The following is a 13,807-nucleotide window of genomic DNA, read 5'->3' as shown; positions in this document are numbered from 1 at the left end:
AAAAAAAGAAAAAATTCCATACAAGATCCTTCCTTACCAAAAATATATTTCCATACTCATTGTCTTTTTACATCCCTTTTCTTACTCACAAATTACTTTCTATTTTGTTTTTAATGAAATATTTGATGTAAGTGCTTACTTGTTCTTTAATTCAATTAATTAGAGTTTTTTTTACCTACTTTGGTAGGGAAACATTACATGTACATGACATATATAGACACACAAACATACAGACAGATAGCAGGAGATAATTTTAGGTGAAAAAAGGCAGAAAGTTCTATAGTTTGAAAACTCAGAGTGTACCATAAGTCAGACGAAGGAGTCCATAAGATCTTTTCCCAGTGGGGGTAATTGGGAAGCACAAAAGGGGGTGAGCAGGTAAAGACTTTATCTCCCAGCTACAGAGAAGCTGTGGAATACACAGGGGGTTTGTGTTTTACCTTTCACTCTGATCGTGGCGATAGGAGAGGGAAACAGAGGCCTGAAAATTCAGAAAGAGCAGAGGATGTGGCTCCCGTGTTAGTTTTTAGCTGTGCTAGAGAGTTACCTAAGGCTCGGCCATCCCGGTGTGTGGAACTCCAGTCTGTTCCAAAGTCTGACGTTCCAAAGTCAGCTGCAGCAGTTTTAGAGGGTCTGTGGGTGTGGAGGATGCCCGTCCAGGGTGGGGCAGCCAGTTCCGGAATGCAGGTGCAATCTCCGATTTCAGGAAGAGAGCACTGGCTCTTCCTGTGCCTTTCTTTTATCAGAGGGGGCATGGTCCTGGGGGAGCCCATTTCCTGGGGCATTTTTACTCTAGGGACCCAGAGTCTTAGTGGAGGCCTGGCTCGGTTCCTGTAGAAGGGTGTGGCCTTGTCATCTACTTGCCTGGGGCTTTTTTGAGTAACTCTCTGGAAAAATTCCTTACGGGGGCAGCCACTATTTGAAAAGCTTTTTTTCTGTTTTTTTTCTTCTTTCTTTTTTGGAGGCTTTTGTCAGTCCCACCCTGTTTTTCCTTCACCTCTTCCCACCTTGGTTATTAAAGACCTTGAAAGCCAGGTTTAGGAGACCCTTTTATGGGGGTTAAGGGCCTTCGTCTAATTCTTGGAGCTTGCCCCTAATGTCAGATGCTGACTGGGAGATAAAATGCATATTGAAGAGTAAAGTTCCCTCAGGAGTTCCTGCTTGATAATCCCATAATGGGTCTGTTCTAGGGACGATGACTGTCCCCACTGGCTGGGCAAGGGTATGTCTATGGATTTCTTCGCCATGTGTCAGGGCATTAAGTCAAACCCTCTCCTTCTCCTCAGGGGATAGGGTAGAGGCAAGAATAATGTAGAGGTCATGCCAGGTCAGGTCACAAGATTGAGTTAAATAAAAGGGACATGCACCCGCACGATGTCTTCTGCCCCAGCCCCTTTCCTGAGCGGGTACAAATTCTTACTTGTGGTAGAATCTGCAGGTCCTGGGACTTGAGAATGAGAGCGAGTAGTGAGGGGGCCAGGAAGAGGACAGGAGGCGGGTTGGGGGTTAGGCCGAGGGAGGTCTGGCTGGGGAGAGCTGTACGGGGGAGGGCTGAGATTGGGAGGGTCAGGAGTGCAGTAGGAAGATTTGAGCTGGATTACAGCTGGTACAGCATGGAGGGCAGAAAGGCTTGGACATAGGGAATCTCAGACCTTTGCCATTGCTGTGACAGAAATTGGAGTGAGACCTAGTGTTTTGAGACTTCAGAGGAGGCATCCCAGAGGGGTAGTCTTTTAGGAGGAGTAGACTGAGAAAGAGTAGGGGTCACATGGGGGCTGATTCTACTCAATTCTAGGCATCCCTAGAATGAGAGAATAGCACGGGAGTGACAAGTGAGCTGAGTGACGAATTGGAACAGGCGTCCCTGTGTCCAACAAAGGTCCCAGGGGATGAGGGTCCTCCGACTTACAGTAGGACTTTCGAGTTGAGATGAGTCGAGAAAGGAGAGCGAGAGAGGTCAGGAAACAATCTCTTGAATGAGAACGAGAGGGATTGGGAAACGAGAACAAGCTTGTGAGCTCCCCACTCACCAGGAACAGGGTATCTCAGGTGTGTATTTTGGAAGTCAGCAAGGAAGATCTGAGTCCCGGTCCAGTATCTCCCTCTCAGCTTTGTTCATGAGGGTCCAGGTGGAAAATTGCCTACCTTGGCAGAGCTAGAACGGTCTGGTCTGCCTACACTCCAGGATCAGAGACAAGTTAGAGGGACCCCTGCAAATCTCGGGACTTCTCCCAGCCACCTCGTCAGAGACAAAGGAGGTTAGTGGCTCACGGGACATAATCAACCCAGGAGACTGGTCTCTCTCAATTTAGTCAAAGATCTGCGGAAACCTTACCGATGACCTGGGGACTCAGAGGAAGGCAGGATTTGGGAGTTAGCCCAGGATGAACTGCCACTGCCTATGGCCTCCCGAGTTGCAAGCCTTGCCTACTAGAGTCCCAGAGGTCGTGTCCACTCGGTGTGCCCTCCCAGGTTTCGGTACAAAATGTTAGGTCCGGAGCCAAGAGGGAGACACACAAAACCTCGTGTGTAACAAAATGCTATTTATTTTGGGCATCTGGCAGCAGACGGGTGGAGGCCTAAAGAGCATCCATCCAGAGGGAGGGGAAAGGCTTGGGTTTTATAGAGGGTTTCCCAGGGGACTGAGCAACTGGGCCAGAACAGCCGTTGCAATTTCTGGGACCCCTGTGTTGGTCTCATCCTGCAGAGATGTCAGGGATAGCTTCATCTTTATCAGGGGGGATTGCTACAACTGTCTGTGGTTGGAGTTAGATTTACAACCTCTGGACTCTAGACTCCTGCGGCTATTGGCTATTGTTTCACAGGCCTTATGATCAGTATCTACGTTTTCCAAGTATGTCCTATACATACTTTCTGGGTTTCCACCCTGAATAAACCTAACAGAATCATGTTCTTTTTTTCATAGTCTAAGACTTATTTTGATCATGTTTATAATATAATGGTAATTCATTTTGATGTTTTGTGAAGAATTTAAATTATTAAATGAACATTCTTTAATCAAGTGTGATTTTTGCATATTGTTGAAAAGATCATTGAAAGCAATGCTTTACACTTAATTATCATAGGCCAAAAATTTCAAGTGTGAAATTGTACTGATTTAAGGTACTTAATATGTTTTAAAAAATAAATCTAATTATCAAATGCATCCCATTGTGACATTCCTATATTATGTGACATTGACCTGTATTCCTGGGTCCTTTTAATTTCCAACATTGCTCTTAGAGGTTTCAGCCTCTTATGTTAAGTTTTATAAATTCAATTAAATAACTATTATTCCCAAATCTTAGTGTTTGTGGATTGGTTATAAATTCTATACATGGCACATTAAAGGTCACCTTTATACAGAGAAATATTACTTTTTGTATTTTTATTGAAATAGTAAATTTGTTGAGGCTGCTGTAAAATATGTTTAAAAATAGAATCTTTTACATTTAATTGGATAGTCAGAAGTTGTTTTCAATAAGCCATAAGTCAAATGCAGACAATCACCAGGTTAAGGTGAGATACATTCTTGAGAATGTCTTTAGGTCAGATTTGTATTATATGTAACTCGGATCCTTGAATAACAGCACATATACAGTTATAATAGTAATAGTAACAATAGTATAATGGGTCATGTGGTAATAATAATACAGTGTAATACTGTGATAATAATACCTCTGTACTGTAGTAATAAGTTACAGAACCTATTGTGTTCTTTCTTTTAATTCAAACAAACAAAACATAAAAGTAAACTCATATGAAAAATTTAGATAGGAGATAGGAGAAATTTTAAAAAGGAATATTAAAGGTTAATTAACATTCACCTAAGGTTTCATTAATGCTAGGCTAATAGGAATGTTACACTTATTTTAATCTTCTAACCAAATCAATAATTTCATAATTTCACCTTTCCATGTCAATAATTAATCTGCTATACTGCTGAGTAATAGTTGATCCTTTCACTGGAGCACTACCTTTCACCTTTCCTTTTTTTTAAATTTCAGAATATTATGGGGGTACAAACATTTAGGTTATATATATTGCCTTTGCACTGCTCAAGTCAGAGCTAGTGTGCCCATCCCCCAGACAGTGTGCACCGCATCCATTAGGTATCCATATACCCATCCTCTCCTTCCCCCTTCCACCTGCCCGACACCTGATGATTGTTACTTCCATGTGTGGATAAAACTGCTGCTCAATTAGTACCAATTTGATGGTGGGTACATGTGCTTGTTTTTCCATTCTTATGATACTTCTCTTATAAGAATGGGCTCCACCTTCATCCAGAATAATACAAGAGATGTTAGTTCACGATTGTTTTTTGTGGCTGAGTAGTACTCCATGGTACACACATACCACATTTTATTAATCCACTCATGTATTGATGGGCACTTGGGTTGTTTCCACATCTTTGCAACTGTGAATTGTACTGCTATAAACATTCAAGTGCAGATGTCTTTTTTATAGAATGTCTTTTTTTCCTTTGGGTAGATACCCAGTAGCAGGATTGCTGGATCAAATGGTAGTTCTACTTGTAGTGCTTGAGGTATCCCTATATTACTTTCCATAGATGTTGTACTAGTTTGCAGTCCCACCAGCAGTGCATGAATGTTACTATCTCTCTGCATCCAAACCAATATTTGTTATTTTGGTACTTTTTCATAAAAGCAATTTTCACTAGAGTTAAGTGATATCTTATTGTGGTTTTGATTTTCATTTCCTTGATGATTAGAGATGTTGAGCATTTTTCATCTTTCTTGGCCATTAATGGGTACTATCTTAAGTAGGCACACAGCACCATGTTTATATTTTATCCTGATAGATGACATTTAAGAGAAAACCTTATTATAAAGACTGTAAAGTGTTAACATTTGTTTGTGACTCAGTTTGTTCAAGTACACTGATCTCTGGCTCTTTCAATTTACATCATAAAAGAAGGGGAACTTACTCTTTTAGTGTCTTTGTAGTGCATTTTCTCCTAGTTTTTCAGTGAATTCTATTATAGGTAAGATGTATAAGATGGTGCATTATTGGAATTTTTTGCCAAAAAATACCAGCTCTGAGACATGACAGGTAAATAAGAAAGTAGCAATAAAATCTGGAATATCTTTTAAAAATTAAGACATCCATTTTAACAACAGAGCAGCCTTAAATGACCTGATTCCAGAGAGGAGCGAGGAAACAGCCGGGAACCACAAGTTTATTTTGTATAAAGATGGAAATCTTAACAGTGTTTTTGTAAAGTGAAAATGATATGATCACTTAATTACTCAGGTGTACCTGAAGACAATTTCAGGAAAAAAAATAAAGCTTGTAATGCACTTCAGAAAAGCACAAAAGGGAACATAATACTTCATACCAAATTGCGTAAGGAGGCCAATATTGAAAGTAATACAAAAGGTGGTAAAGATGATTGAACCAAATGTCATCAAGGAGTAACAAAAGTGTTATTCAAAATAAGGAAATTTCTCTTAGGAATTATTGAAAGACAAGTAATAGAAAAAAAGAGTTTCCATTTTGCCAGCTACAGGAACCCTGATTTCAGTTACTTAATAATACAATACAAATGTAGTTAGAAAAAAAAAATAAGTGCAATAAAAAATGAAATTGCTTTTGGGATAGAAATTGAAGACTGAAGAAAGGATTGCTATATTTCTTTTTTTAAAAAAACAACATTTAATTCAATGTTGACTTATTGCTCACAAAATAAATTTAAATTTGTTCTAGTGAGAACTGTCAGATATTGCAGAGATTCCTTGTCATTTGAACAGTGTGCCTTTAATAAAACACATCTGCTGTAGCACTGTGGATTAGAGACTTCTGACTTCATTATTATTTTTATAATACTTTACATCTCAGTTTCTTCAATTAGAAAAAAACCAGAACTTTTTTGTTTCTTTCATTTACTACCTCGGTTGCTCTCCCATGTACATGTTGAATTAGAGGAATAAGTATAATCCACCTTCTACAGAGAAGGCAAGGAAAGTTGACAGTGGTTATGAGACCATTCCTCATTATTCGGCTCACAAAAAATGAGTGACAGCGCCAGGGCCAGAAGCCTGTCTTCAGACCTCTTATTTCTTTATTCTAGTGTACCGTTCTTAGTACAGTATAGAGAATTCTCAAACACATTAGCAAGCCACCCTTTTGAAACTGGAAGAGTTCTTATTATGTGATCAAAGCATCATAATGCAAACCCTAGGTTCTACTTGGGAAAGAGAACAGCATGGTGACTTTGCAATACAAGATGAACATATATGTTAGTCATATAGCTTATTTTATTTTGAATGAAAGAGCTGAGCAAAGTCTAGCCTTGTCATGCTCCTCAGGGGGTAATCTCTGAAATAAATGTGCTGCAGAGTGGAGTACAAGAGGGCTGGTCTTTTATACCCTGTATTATTCAACCATTCATCATGGACTGGAGATGGGCGGTGGAGGGCAGGGAAGCTCAGCAGTGAAGCATAGGTGACTTCCCTGATGAAGTGCCTCTTGTCAGCTGAGGGCAATTCTCTGGTGGAGGGTGGATGGGTGCCCTAGCCTGGTAAAGGGGACCTGATTAGTGCACTATAGCATCCACTACAGGTGGTAAGTCATGCCTCGTCCATTTTATCTAACAACCACCATGCTAAGCCTAAAGAAAGTAATTGTGGCTATAATGTGGTTATTGATCTATAATGAAATTGCTCACCTCTCCCTCCCTCCTGCTCTCCCTCACTCCCTCCCTTCCTTTCTTCCTTAGGTAATAATGTTTTCCTTTTTGTGCAGAAGTAATTTTTTTTCCTAGAGAATTCAGGGATTGAGAGAGAAAAGGAGGTTTTTATATAGGCTTCCATTACATAAAAGTAGAAATCAGACTTTCTGAGTTCAAAACAAAGCTCAGGTGTTTACTGGCTAGTTGATCTTGATTTGAGCAACTTCAAACGATTTAAGCTTCAATATTCTTCCTCATAGGAAAGAAGGGGGTAATAATGTTTGCTGACATAATGCATGTAAAGCATAAATATGCATTAGGTGCTCAGAAATTATTAGCTTTCCCTATGGCTTAGTGTATGTCTTTGAGTTCTCTCTAAATTATATAGACAGTGTTTTGAATATTGGAATCATGACAAATAAAACTATTCAATCAACTCTTGCTGTGTTTAGATTTAGAATATTCTGTTGTTGTTACTAAGTAACAGACTGATTATGCTGGGCTGGAACAACATCTTGACTGGTCTCTTAAATCCAGTCTCATCCACCTTCCCTACCCAAATGATCCCAAACATCATTTCCAAGTTAAGATTCTCAAAATTTTCCTTTAGTCTTATTACTCTCCAACTCCAAAATCTTGAATGAGTTAAAATGATTAATTGAATAGACTGTAACCCCTCAGCCTGGCATTAAAGACCTTCACCATGTGGCCTGAAACTGCCCTTCCAGGATGGCCACTCACACTCTCCATGCTGGACACGTGACCCTTCCCTCTCTGCCCTGGGTGTCTGTCTCCCTCCATTCTTCCCCTTTCACCAGACATGCCACCATCCCCACAAACCCTCATCTGTCTGCTGAAATGTTGCTCACATTTGTTTTCTATTGCTGCTAAAACAAGTTACCACAAACTTAGTGGCTTAAAGAACAAAAGTTTGTTATCTTACAGTTCTGTAGGTTGGAATTCTGGCACAGTCCCACTGGGCCAAAATCAAGGTGCTATGCTCCTTTTTGGAGGCTCTAGAGGAGAATCTGCTTTTTTGCGTTTTTTCTGGTGTCTAGAGGCCTTCTGTATTCCTTGGTTCATGTCTAGGTTCTCTATCTTCTAATCCAGCAACACCATGTCTCTCTGATCCTACTTCAATCTTCTGTTATCACATCACTCTCTGACCATAGCCTCTCCCCAACTCAAGGTTCTTAACCCTAATCACAACTACAAAGTCCCTTTTGCCATGTAAGGTAGCATAGCCACAATTTCTAGGCATTGCAATATGAACATCTCTGGGAAGGCCATGATTCTGTCTATAGTACTGCCCATTCATCTGTAGCCACTGCACTCTAATAGACAGATAGTGGAATTGTAATTGGCAAATTTGTTTTGGAGAGTAGTTTAGAGTATATCAAAATTAACTTTATACATTGGTTTAAACTCCATATAACTCCACTTCTATGAATTCTATGCCACAGAGATACCTATACATTTATTCATACAACAGAATACTTACTGAAATTGTGTTACCCTTCAGGTACTTTTGTAGTTGCTAGGAACATAGAGAAAGCCTTTGATCTCAAGTCACTAGTACACGAAGGCAAAGAATAAACAAACAATATGAATTATGTTAAATGGTGATATATGCTGTTTTCTGTTGAGCAGACCAAAATCTTGAGGGTCTTTCTTGAATCCCCTCTTTTCCTCACACTCCATATCTAATTCATCAGTAAATCCTACTGGTTCTATTTTCAAAATATGTCAGAATCCAACCACCTCATGAGCACCTATGTGCTTTTACAAAAATGTCTCCCAAAGTCAATGAAGGCACTATTACCAGATAATGGGAAAATAAACGATCGGGAGGAAAAAACAAACCAATGAAAAAGATCTCAGCTACAATATCTCATATATCTAACATGTCTTGAACACAATGTTTATTCAGGTAATTAGCAATTGTGTCAATCCAGTGACATATCATGAAGTCTTCACACTTCACAGGCATCTAACAGGTTATTATTGTGTAAATACTGTACTCTACCTGAAGGTACATTCTCTCTGATGCTCTCTGTTGAACAGATATTGAGCTGAGTCAGAGATGGAAAGCAGCACATGGCAGTGCACAAAATGCTGTATGTAAAAGCTAGATTGAAAATGGAACATCAGCATGGCACCAAAGAAAGATCTCTTATTTTCTGGAACATATGTGTAACTTGCTCCTTAAACATGTAAGCAAATCCAGTTAGGAGTAACTCATGGGTTAGCAAACTTTTTCTGTAAACAGAAAGGTCCTAAAGAGTTTAGGCTTTGCAGGAACAAGCCATGTGGACTCTGTCACAACCACTCAGCTCTGCTGTTACAGCCCAAAAGTGGCTATAGACAATACATAAACAACTGAGCAGAATATATTCATATAATTTTATCTGTAAATATTTTAGTATGAATTTCGAAAAGACAAGAACTCACTCTTAAAAACATACCCATGTTTTCTGAAGGTGGTGGACCAGGACTAATGTGTGCTTGTCCTTCTCATAGCAATTTGGTTCAAAAAACATGATATTGAAAGGCCTAAAACCACATAGTCCAACATCTATTAAATGTAAGTTAATTGTATCAAATGCGTCCTACACTTCCTATATTTGGGAATATAGTGTGCTGTGAATACAGGTCAGAACCACCCACGCCCCCACATGGCCTCTGTTAATAGGACCCTCTTCCTGAGTGCCTTCTGCTAGGATCCAGAGCAGTGAATGTTAGGAGGTAGGAGCAGGCTCTAGTCCTTGGTCTATATGCAAAACAAAAAACATATTGGCTCTCCTCAAAACAGCATCCTATTTGAAGCTAACAGGGACATGCAGGGTATTTTAATATTATAGTATAAGTCCCCAATTAATTAATACCTGTGGTTGATACTTCAAATGTGTTGTAGTAGGGTCTGTGCACTAATTATTCTGAAATCTCTATTTTTGACCTTTTCATGTTAATAGGATTTAATACCTGAACATGATGGGGACAGGTGGTAGCTGCAGGGCACAACAGAATCTATAAATATTATTTGGGTAGAAGTTGAATTTTCACTTGGCTCAATAGCTTAGATTTATTTATTATAACACACTAATTTTGTTCTTTGTTTTAGAGATGGGGTCTTGCTATGCTGCTCAGGTTGTAGTGCAGTGGCTATTCACAGGCAGGATCATGTGCACTGTAGTCTGTAATCCCTGCGCTCAAGAGATCTTCCATCCTCAGCCTTTGGAGTAACTGCTACACCATGGCTGTCTGTGATCTACTAATTTTATACAAATCCTAATTTGGCTGCCAGATTTGAGGATGTAAAATTATTTTTCTTTAATGACAAGATTGACAAGTGAATGGATTCAGAAATTTTTGTGACCTTTGCAATTTTGTCCTAAGAACCAGCTCAAACATGGATGAACAAAGCTAAATTATACAATTTAAATCAATAAAGTAGTTATTAATAGATAATAGTGAAAATTCCAGGTGGGATTCTATATTGACTTCATTTTACTTAAAGCACATTTCAAAGCAATTAGGCATTTAAAATAAATCTCTCTTTTGGGTCTGAACATGCAACATCTCCAACATAGGTGTGTATGTGGTGTTTCTCAAACATTTCTGATCACAGTGTTGTTTGTTTTGTGTAGATCTTCCTAGGGACACAGTTTGGGGTAATTTTGTCTAGTAAGTATGTCTTTCATTTTCCTAGAAATCACAATCTTTGTTATAATGAAGTTGTTTTCTCCTAAATTTCTCCATGTTTGTGTTACCAATCTACTGTCTTTGTTAGTAAGATTAAATTGAGGGCAACCCCTTTAGTTTTTTTTGTTATTGTTCTCAACTGGGTTTGAACTTTCTGTGTTTGGAAACATGTGGGGTTGTGCCACTGGCTCCCAGGGAGGTCAAATGCTCTGCAGTGAGCCAGATAGTTCTGCAATATGGAGAACTGCTCCCCCTAAAATGTTTTCTCTACGGTATAAAATTGTCAATAAGAGAAGTGAAGACATTTCCAATTGCTGCATTACAAGTCGAACAAGACTCTGCATGTCCCAATAGTTCACGTAGCTTATCAATCACTTTTATATATTATCTCTGTGCCAGTTTATGAACTGTACAAAAGATGCCACCCACTTTCTCCATTGGACCGCCCAACCTCAGCATAGCATTCCTCTCCAAAGATACTGAAAATATAAGTTTCTCTGATACAAAAATATCAAAAATAACTCTCTGACTTAAGTGCCTTCCACTTGGTCTACTTACCTTATACCCTTTCCTTGCCTTGAGCTTATAAGAACCTAGTTTTCAGAGCAGCCAATTATTATTATTTTACCCATTTTACAGAAGAGGAAACTAAGACTTCTAGAGGTTAAGTAAATTTCCCTCTCAAGTCACAGAGATACCAGGTTCCAAAGTTGAGCTTCAAACCCAAGCAGTTTGACTCCAAAACTCACTGCTTAACTGTTGTTCAGAAATACCTGAGTTGGTATTTCATTATGTTTTTGAGACATATTTGGCTTTTTTTTTTATATATCATTGTGAAATGTATCCTAATGATTTTAGGGTTACTTCTTCATCCCAAATGTGTGAAACTCTGTGTTCAATTTTCAGGCTAGATATTCACTATGTATGTTAGTATGAGTATGTCTTTGTATATATCAGTAAAACAGAGCAATTATGCTAGAAATTTGCGTCAATGTCTCTCAAATATTAAATTTAATAGTTCCAGCAACAGTGTTTAGACTTTTTTATTCTCAAGCGGTATCATGTTCAATTATATCATATCAAAACCCAATTCAGTTTCCTTTTGTTGTTATTTTAAAAAATTTGTTTATACTGTCAAGTGAAGGTAAGTGTCATAAGTCCTATCTGGTGGGTGTTGGTCCATTTTAGTAATCTATACTTCCCTAAATTAAGAACTTGTGTTATAATGTCTTCTTCTTCCCTTTGGTCCCAAAATTCCCTTCATAATTCTCATAATGTCATTAACAAAAGACAAAGGAAGAGCAAATTTTTTCACTTTGAGGCAAAGCAAAGCAGATCTAAGCATTACATATATTTATGCTTGACAACAATAATAACATATTTTATGAACATCTCTCCCAAGTCATTACTATGTCATTTTTACTATTCAGTCACAGTGTTTTATTCATAGCCTGACTTTAATCAGAGTGGTAGCGGTCTTTGTGCACGCACACACGAAGTACAGTGTTATTAATATTTTCATAGTGTTTAAGAAGTATTTATTATAAAATAATGCACTTTGTGTTTTATAAATGATCAAATAGTAAAGAAATCTAAAAAATGAGAAGTTTCCCATTTTCTCTAAAATATTTGCCCATGCTGACTCTCATTCCCAAGAGGAATGATTAGTTTGTCAGTAAGTGTTATGGTAATGTTGTTTTGTTTTATGCAAACTAACTTACCTGAAAAATAGCACATACCCTAAACCATATAGCATTTAACTGCATTTAAAGTGGCTATCATTTATTCATTTAAAAAGCTTTTCTATAAATACCTTTCTTAACTCAAACTTTTAAATTAGATTCTCTGGTAGGGTTATTATTGTTGAAAAGGTAATACATGCCCATGGTATAAACGTTGAATATAAAAGCAAATAAAATGTAAAGAAAGTTACATTTCCAAGCTGGGTGTGATGGCCCACACCTGTAGTTCCAGCAACTACTCAGGAGGCCAAGATGGGAGGATCCTTGGTACTCACGAGTTAGAGGCTGCAGTGATCTATGATCACACCACAGCACTCCAGTCTGGGTGACATAGCTAGACTCCAGTGAGCCCTGTCGAAGAAAAAAAAAAAAAAAAAGAAAGAAAGAAAAAAAGAAACCTTTCTACTGTAGATCCATGGTCTCTGCTGCCAGTATCATAACTGGCTAAGTAGTCTTTTAAGGATGAATAGTTAAGCTGTTTCCATTCTTTTGCTAGTAAAAACAGCAAAATAGGTATGAAGCATATCCTTGGTCATCTTTGTAAATGTGTAAGAATACATCTAAAGGATAAATTCCTACAAATGAAATTTTCTAGAAATGAAATTACTGAGTCATAGAAAAGAACATTTAAATCCTTGCTAGATAATACCTAAGGTGCCATCCAATAAGGTTTCCTCAATTTATGACTGTAAAAGAGGCCTGATTTAGAGCATTTATGTTGGTGCCCTCTTTTAAAGAATTCCTTATTATACTAACACTGAATAAAATGTCCATATTGTGCAACTAAGGGTTTGTCAGCAAACATTGGGAGGTAAAACTAATTGGAACTGTTTCAGACCCTCCTGGTCCTTAAGTGCCATATTGTGTCATAAAAAACTATACCTGTTTATAGTTATATATAGTTATTGAGGTATGTTGCAGTTGACATGTTGTAATTTTAAGAGAAAAATATAAATTACATATGTATTATATTCATTAGTGTTTTGGAGTCTGTCCATTTTTTTTTCCTTTCTAAGCTTAACAATTTTGGTAGGTTTCTAAAAGCTCACAAGGCCTTGGGCACTACTCCTCTAGTGCTTCATGGGTTAAGTGTCCCTGGAGCTAATTTGAAAAGCAAATTGCCTCATTCCTTCTCTTTACATCTTTCTTTCACACTGTAAAGATTTTTAAGAGCTGTTTATTTCTTATTCTTCTACTTCTTGATTGGTTTGATAAATCTTCCAATCTTTAGCTGATACTCTGCAGGAACAGAAATATTCCTAACTTTCCTAGTGCTGGAAAATAGTCACAGTGGTAAGTAGGTCAAGTCTGTATTGTTCAGGGGACAAGGAGATTTTTGTTGTTTGTTTTGAAGGAGTGATCCTTGTGAGAATGAGGCTCTCTCTGGGTGCAGGTGAGTGGTAGATTGTGACATGGGGCTGCCTCCTTTTTCCTGCAAGTATGTTGCTGCTAGTGTGTGACAAGGAAAACGTTTTGTGTAAGGATGTGAGGCCCCAATAAGTTTCTCAAAGCTACATTGTCTTTCTTCTTATCAGGAAGCATTTCTCCCGAAGATATCTTCTTCAAAAGAAGATAATGATGCTTGAAAAGGCTCAAGATTGAACAGCTCTTAGGAAGCTGCCAGAATTCTACTTAGACGTGGTGACTACGGCACCTTCTCTATTTCTTA

The sequence above is a fragment of the Lemur catta genome, chromosome 3 (assembly GCF_020740605.2).
Source record: "Lemur catta isolate mLemCat1 chromosome 3, mLemCat1.pri, whole genome shotgun sequence".
Lineage (NCBI taxonomy): Eukaryota > Metazoa > Chordata > Mammalia > Primates > Lemuridae > Lemur > Lemur catta.
The sequence above is the reverse complement of the archived record's forward strand: the minus strand, read 5'-3'. Positions refer to the sequence as shown.